The following is an 8011-nucleotide window of genomic DNA, read 5'->3' as shown; positions in this document are numbered from 1 at the left end:
TGTTTTGGCAACTGTTTGCACAAGTGTATTAACGGTGCAACGTCTTCCATGCTTAAATCTGTTCACCTTCTCCTCATATAACACTTTATTATGCTTTTATGTTTCTTAAACAAAACCAATAATATGAGCGAGCACCAATCGTCGCAAGCTCCAATCCCATTTTTTCACAAAAAAATCTTTTTACTTTTCCAAACAACAACCATCAATTCATATCATACAACATCCTGGCTATACAATCGTACAATTTCCATGTTAATTCCCCCACAAAATGTGCCTATCTTTTCAGGACTTTGAATGCAGGCTTCTTCTAGGGTTATATTAAAGGGCAGGTATCTGGACGTATCCTCGCTCCAGCTCAGGTATCCTCCTGGTATCTCTCTCTACTCGGGTAACCTTGCCGGTATCCTCTGTTGCTCGGTTAACTTTCCCGGTATCCTCTCTCTAGCTCCGCCCCCCTCAAGTCAATATTTCTTTCCCCTTATATATATACATTCTACTCTTGCTCTGACATTTTTGTCCCACCTCCCTCCATTACCTTTATTTATTTATTTAAATTTATATAGCGCGCAAGCAGCCCAGGGGCATTGAGGCGCTGTTACTTGCAATAACTTAGTTACATGGTACACATGATAGCGATTGTTGACACATTATGAATAGTACAAGAAATCATACTATTGTTACAAATATTGCATTTGGTCGTATATTGCAAACATAAATGATAGGTATTCGTGCTGATGTGTCGGTCCTTATGTGAAGAGGGTAGTTTTCAGTGTTTTGCGGAAGGTGGAGAGGGAGTCCTCGCCACGGATGGTGGGAGGTATGGCATTCCAGTGGGTGGGCGCGAGGTAGGGGAAGCTGGATCCACCCGCTTTTACTCTTTTTACTAGTGGCACAGAGAGCATGTTGGTGTACGGGGATCTGGTTGGCCTGGTGGTGGAGACAGGGTGGATCCTTTGAGAAAGGTAAGCAGGAGCAGTGAAGTGAATGCACTTGTGGGTCAGTGTCAGGGCTTTGAATATGATCCTTTCCTTTATTGGGAGCCAGTGGGCTAGTTTTCTGGCTTCAGAGATGTGTTCTCTTTTAGCAATGCCTTGGGCTGCCCGAAGAGCATTGTTCTGTATTACTTGTAGTCTCTCTAAGTTTTTGTTGGAGGTTCTTAGAAAGAGTACATTGCAGAAGTCTAGCCTGGAGCCGGTGATGGCTCTGGCTATGTTGGTGCAGTTCTCTTTGGATAGAAAGGGCCTGATTGCGTTGATAAGTTTAGCATGATACGTAGCTGCGGATGCTATTGCGTTGAGTTGTCTATCCATGGATAGGCTGGAGTCCAGGTAGACTCCCAGAGTTTTGACAGAATCGGAGACCGGGATTTTAATGAAGTCAATGGTGAAGTGGCTGAATTGGACATCTAGGTTTTTTAGCGTGTCGGGGGAACCTACCAGGAGGAGTTCTGTCTTGTCAGAGTTGAGGCATAATCCGTTGTCAGCCATCCAGGCTTGGATGGTGTTGTAGAGGTTGTGAGGGTCAGGGAGTCGGTGTCATAGTTACCTGTGAGAGTGAGGAGGATCTGGGTGTCGTCGGCGTAGTTGGTGTATGAGATGCCCATAGCGACGAGGATGAGGAAGAGGGGTCGTGTGAAGATGTTGAACAGGGTGGGGGAGAGACAGGAGCCTTGGGGTACACCACAAAGTATAGTAGTTGGTGATGCGGCGGCTAGGTCAGAGAATACTTGCATGGTTCTGTCTTGTAAGAAGGAGGTGATCCAAGCTGTGAGTTTGTTCTCTTCAATGAAGTGCTGGACCTGCAAGTAGGCTGCTTTGTTCAATATTTTGAGGAGGAATGGGACAGTGGTGATAGGTCTGTAGTTGTTGGGGGAGGTGGGATCGAGAGTTGGTTTTTTCCAAGAGAGGGCGGACCCAAGCTTCCTTGAAGGAGGCGGGGACTTTCCCTGTGGTAAAGGAGGCATTAACAAAAGCTGTTAGGAAGGGCGCTAGCGCTTCCGTGCAGTCTTTGATAATGGAGGCTGGGCATGCATCACCTTTGCAGTTAGAGGGCTTGATGTTCCTCATAATGTTGATGATGTCTTTTTCTTGGATGGGTTTGAAGAAGGGTAGGGGAGGATTCGGGGCGGGTGATGGGATAGGGATATGCCTACTGGGTAGGGCTTGTTTAGTGGCTAGTATTTTGCTTTTGAGGAGGCTTAATTTGGTTTGCATGGCCGTTTGTATTTTGTCACACCAGTCTTTGTCTTTGGTGAAATTCTGGGGGGCGGGAGTGGGTGTCTCGAGCTCTCTGAAAATGGCGAAGATTTCATTTGTGCTAGATTGGGCTTCCGAGATTCTGGATTCAAAGGATTTGGCCTTTGCTTGGGTGAATGCCTTTTTATATTTGGTGGATAGGGCTTTAAAGATCATCTTGTCTTTTTCAGAGTGGGACGTTTGCCACTGTGTGAGTGCAGCTTTTTTCTCGTTGCGGAGTGTGAGGAGCTCAGTGGTGAACCAAGAGTTGGAATGGGTAGTGGGTTTGGATTTGCGTGGTTTGAGAGGGGCAATGGAGTTGATAGTTGCTTTGATGGCGGTATCATATGTTGTTGCGAGTGTTTCTGGGTCTGATGAAAAAGGTGGTCTGAATCCCTTACTTGTTCTAAGGCATGTAACTTTTTGCCATAGTATTTAGTCTTTTTTCACTCACCATTTCCATTTTTTTTCTCTCTGGATGCTCGCCATCACCGCCTTCGTTACTGCCTTTCCTGCTGTTCATTCGATCAGCTGCTCGTAATAGTGGGAAGGATTTCGTGGGAGCAAGCACAGGTTCCTTCAGACTTCAACCTGCAGGTTTTACACTTTAGTCTAGCCACTATCTATGGGGAGCTTCTCGGTCTGCTTAGCCTGATGGCAAAGGACTCATGATATTGCAGAGGACTCAGAGTTACTTATGTTGACGGCCAATGGGTGTATTAACTAAATCGATAGTCAATACATCCTCTCTCTGCTAACAAGTGTGCACTAGGACCCCAACCGGCTGGGGTTTTACCAATAGCACTTTAAGATGAGGCAGCAGCACTCGTGAGATGGATGGGGATGCAGATTAATACTCTTGCATCAAGTCAAAAATGACAACTCAATGGTTTGGCAAAGGGAGTCCGTTTAATGGCAAGTACAAAAAACAGGGAGTTCATGAATATCAGCAATCGCTCGATCTTCCTTCTCGCTTCAACAACTCAAATGAACTTCATAAAAAACATATCATTTATACTAAAAACATGTCATCACTGATGTGTAACGCTTAAAATTTGGCATGCAATTCTACTGGTTCTAGGAACGTAACTTTAATATAGGTGCTATATCTGTATATGGTAACGGAGTGAGGGGATTGGATGAACACTGTCAGGTGGGGCATCTAGCCCTACCTTCAAAAATGGCTACAGTAGACGTCACTAAAAGTTCGATGTCTCATTGGTTTTACTAACTATAGCACCCTAGATTACTTGGTCCAATATGATTGGGTTGGCAGCAGCCCCACCCATACTTTTCCACTTGCCTAGCAGCGTGCAGAATAGCCAGCCAGGTGCAGGGAGCTTATATGCTCCCCCAGCTTCCCTTCAGTTATTGCTACAATCAATCATCACCTTAGGGGTCACGTGTCAATTATTTCTTTGTGGTTGGCCTCGAGACTGCTTTTTCGTCTGGAAAAATTAAGATATATGTGCATGGCACAAGGCCAAGCGTAGTTGTGAAAGTTTCATCCCATCTCGCTCGCTGGTCACGTGATTCCGACACTGTGAAATCGTCTCATTCTTCATTTAATTTGTGTATTTGATTTAATTCTGCCAGCCATCTGCCCTCTGTGGCTTATCCTGACCTTTCTGAGCAGGATACTCTGTTCTTCTTTCATAAACTGTATGCACTGTTGGCATATTTCAGCGATACGACCTTCGCTTCCTGGCACAATTTGCATGCGTCTGAGTTTCTCCAGGAGTTTCATTTTCGATTTGTTTGCTGCAAAGCTCTTCTCTTGAGACCTTTAGTAACCTTTGGTTGATTCTGCTCTTGTGCATAGTGCAAGTATACTGTTATAAAGTGCTCCTTTTGAGGTAGATATGTATATTTGACGCTTGCCCCAATCTATTTTACTACTAAACATAAGCAAGCCTCATGAATTCTTGCTTCTTGCGGTTCCTTGCATATGTACAAGTTTAAATTAACTGAATATCTTCATAGCGCATGTGGCACCATTGCTGACATCTTTGACATTGATTAAATAATCAATCCTTTAGGTTCAGGATGTCACTTATCCATGGTGTTTCATCACTTTCCATCATTCGCAGGTCGTCATAGCTTCTATATGTGAGTCAGTCCAGGTTCCTGTGACGTCACCATTCATCTTCCTTCAGTATCTTTTTAGCTTCTTCAGGGATTGTGTTCTGACAATCTTCATTCTGTTTCATTTGTCGATATGGCTTTCTCAATGGGTACCTTACTGTCCGAGTTTTCTTAGGTGGTGGTACTTCAACAGGTGCTGTTCTTCCGATAGGCACTGGACAGAGCCCAACTGCAGCTCTCTGCCGGTTCAGTTCATTTGCTCATCATACGTCACATATTTAGGCATGAACGTTCCTGGTACTTCAAAATGGACGGCTGGAGTGCGGGTCGTGCTTGGGACCTCCTCTACAGTATAACAGGGTGGAGGCGGCTCCATTGTGTTATGTTCTACCTTGGTGTTAGGACCAGGACAATGGTTTAGTGCAAGTAAAACAGGGTGGAGGCGGCTTTATTGTGCTATGTTTTACCTTGGTGTTAGGACCAGGACCCGGCTTTCACTGCAAGTATAACAGGGTGGAGGCGGCTCCATTGTGTTATGTTCTACCTTGATGTTAGGACTAGGCTTTTACTGCATGTATAACAGGGTGGAGGCAGCTCTACTGTGTTATGTTATACCTTGATGTTAGGACCAGGACCTGGCTTTTACTGCAAGTATAACAGGGTGGAGGTCGGCTCTACTGTGTTATGTTCTACCTTGGTGTTAGGACCAGGACAATGGTTTAGTGCAAGTAAAACAGGGTGGAGGCGGCTTTATTGTGCTATGTTTTACCTTGGTGTTAGGACCAGGACCCGGCTTTCACTGCAAGTATAACAGGGTGGAGCCGGTTCCATTGTGTTATGTTCTACCTTGAAGTTATGACCAGAACGAGGCCTTTCCTGCAAGTATAAGACAGTGGAGGCGGCTCCACTGTGTTATGTTCTACCTTGATGTTAGGACCAGGACCAGGCTTTCACTGCAAGTATAACAGGGTGGAGGTCGGCTCTACTGTGTTATGTTCTACCTTGATTTTAGGACCAGGACCATGCTTTTACTGCATGTATAACAGGGTGGATGCGGCTTTACTGTGTTATATTATACCTTGATGTTAGGACCAGGACCAGGCCTTTACTGCAAATATAATACATATAATACAGTGGAGGTGGGTCCATTGTGTTATGTTCTACCTTGGTGTTAGGACCAGGACCCGGCTTTCCATGCAAGTATAACAGGGTGGAGGCGGCTCCATTGTGTTATGTTCTACCTTGATGTTAGGACTAGGCTTTTACTGCATGTATAACAAGGTGGAGGTGGCTCTACTGTGGTATGTTATACCTTGATGTTAGGACCAGGACCAGGCCTTTACTGCAAGTATAAGACAGTGGAGGTGGGTCCATTGTGTTATGTTCTACCTTGATGTTAGGACCAGGACCAGGCTTTCACTGCAAGTATAACAGGGTGGAGGCGGCTCTACTGTGTTATGTTATACCTTGATGTTAGGACCAGGACCAGGCTTTTACTGCAAGTATAACAGGGTGGAGGTCTACTGTGTTATGTTCTACCTTGATTTTAGGACCAGGACCAGGCTTTTACTGCATGTATAACAGGGTGGAGGCGGCTCTACTGTGTTATGTTATACCTTGATGTTAGGACCAGGACCAGGCCTTTACTACAAGTATAAGACAGCGGAGGTGGGTCCATTGTGTTATGTTCTACCTTGATGTTAGGACCAGGCTTTTCCTGCATGTATAACAGGGTGGAGGCGGCTCTACTGTGTTATGTTATACCTTGATGTTAGGACCAGGACCAGGCTTTCACTGCAAGTATAACGGGGTGGAGGCGGCTCCATTGTGTTATGTTCTACCTTGATGTTAGGACCAGGCTTTTCCTGCATGTATAACAGGGTGGAGGCGGCTCTACTGTGTTATGTTATACCTTGATGTTAGGACCAGGACCAGGCTTTTACTGCAAGTATAACAGGGTGGAGGCGGCTCTACTGTGTTATGTTATACCTTGATGTTAGGACCAGGACCAGGCCTTTACTGAAAGTATGGGACAGTGGAGGTGGGTCCATTGTGTTATGTTCTACCTTGATGTTAGGACCAGGCTTTTACTGCAAGTATAACAGGGTGGAGGTGGCTCTACTGTGTTATGTTATACCTTGATGTTAGGACCAGGACCAGGCTTTTACTGCAAGTATAACAGGGTGGAGGCGGCTCTACTGTGTTATGTTCTACCTTGATGTTAGGACCAGGACCAGGCCTTTACTGCAAGTATAACGGGGTGGAGGCGGCTCCATTGTGTTATGGTCTACCTTGATGTTAGGACCAGGACCAGGCTTTCACTGCAAGTATAACAGGGTGGAGGCGGCTCCATTGTGTTATGTTCTACCTTGATGTTAGGACCAGGCTTTTACTGCAAGTATAACAGGGTGGAGGCGGCTCTACTGTGTTATGTTCTACCTTGATGTTAGGACCAGGACCAGGCCTTTACTGAAAGTATAACACGGTGGATCCAGCTCCATTGTGTTATGTTCTACCTTGATGTTAGGACCAGGACCAGGCTTTCACTGCAAGTATAACAGGGTGGAGGCGGCTCCACTGTGTTATGTTCTACCTTGATGCTAAGACCAGGCTTTTACAGCAAGTATGACAGGGTGGAGGTGGCTCTACTGTGTTATGTTCTACCTTGGTGTTAGGACCAGGACCCGGCTTTCACTGCAAGTATAACAGGGTGGAGGCGGCTTCATTGTGCTATGTTTTACCTTGGTGTTAGGACCAGGACCCGGCTTTCACTGCAAGTATAACAGGGTGGAGGCGGCTCCATTGTGTTATGTTCTACCTTGATGTTAGGACTAGGCTTTTACTGCATGTATAACAGGGTGGAGGCAGCTCTACTGTGTTATGTTATACCTTGATGTTAGGACCAGGACCTGGCTTTTACTGCAAGTATAACAGGGTGGAGGTCGGCTCTACTGTGTTATGTTCTACCTTGATGTTAGGACCAGGACCAGGCTTTCAATGCAAGTATAACAGGGTGGCGGCGGCTCCACTGTGTTATGTTCTACCTTGATGTTAGGACCAGGACAAGGCCTTTACTGAAAGTATAACACGGTGGAGCCGGTTCCATTGTGTTATGTTCTGCCTTGAAGTTAGGACCAGAACAAGGCCTTTCCTGCAAGTATAAGACAGTGGAGGCGGCTCCACTGTGTTATGTTCTACCTTTATGTTAGGACCAGGACCAGGCTTTCACTGCAAGTATAACAGGGTGGAGGTTGGCTCTACTGTGTTATGTTCTACCTTGATTTTAGGACCAGGACCATGCTTTTACTGCAAGTATAAGACAGTGGAGGTGGGTCCATTGTGTTATGTTCTACCTTGATGTTAGGACCAGGACCAGGCTGTCACTGCAAGTATAACAGGGTGGAGGCGGCTCCATTGTGTTATGTTCTACCTTGATGTTAGGACCAGGCTTTTACTGCAAGTATAACAGGGTGGAGGCGGATCTACTGTGTTATGTTATACCTTGATGTTAGGACCAGGACCAGGCTTTTACTGCAAGTATAACAGGGTGGAGGCGGCTCTACTGTGTTATGTTCTACCTTGATGTTAGGACCAGGACCAGGCTTTCGCTGCAAGTATAATATGGTGGAGGCGGCTCCATTGTGTTATGTTCCAACTTGATGTTAGGATCAGGACTAGGCTTTCACTGCAAG

Source organism: Ambystoma mexicanum, chromosome 8 (genome assembly GCF_040938575.1).
Source record: "Ambystoma mexicanum isolate Mex_15411 chromosome 8, UKY_AmexF1_1, whole genome shotgun sequence".
Lineage (NCBI taxonomy): Eukaryota > Metazoa > Chordata > Amphibia > Caudata > Ambystomatidae > Ambystoma > Ambystoma mexicanum.
This window is presented reverse-complemented; position numbering follows the sequence as displayed.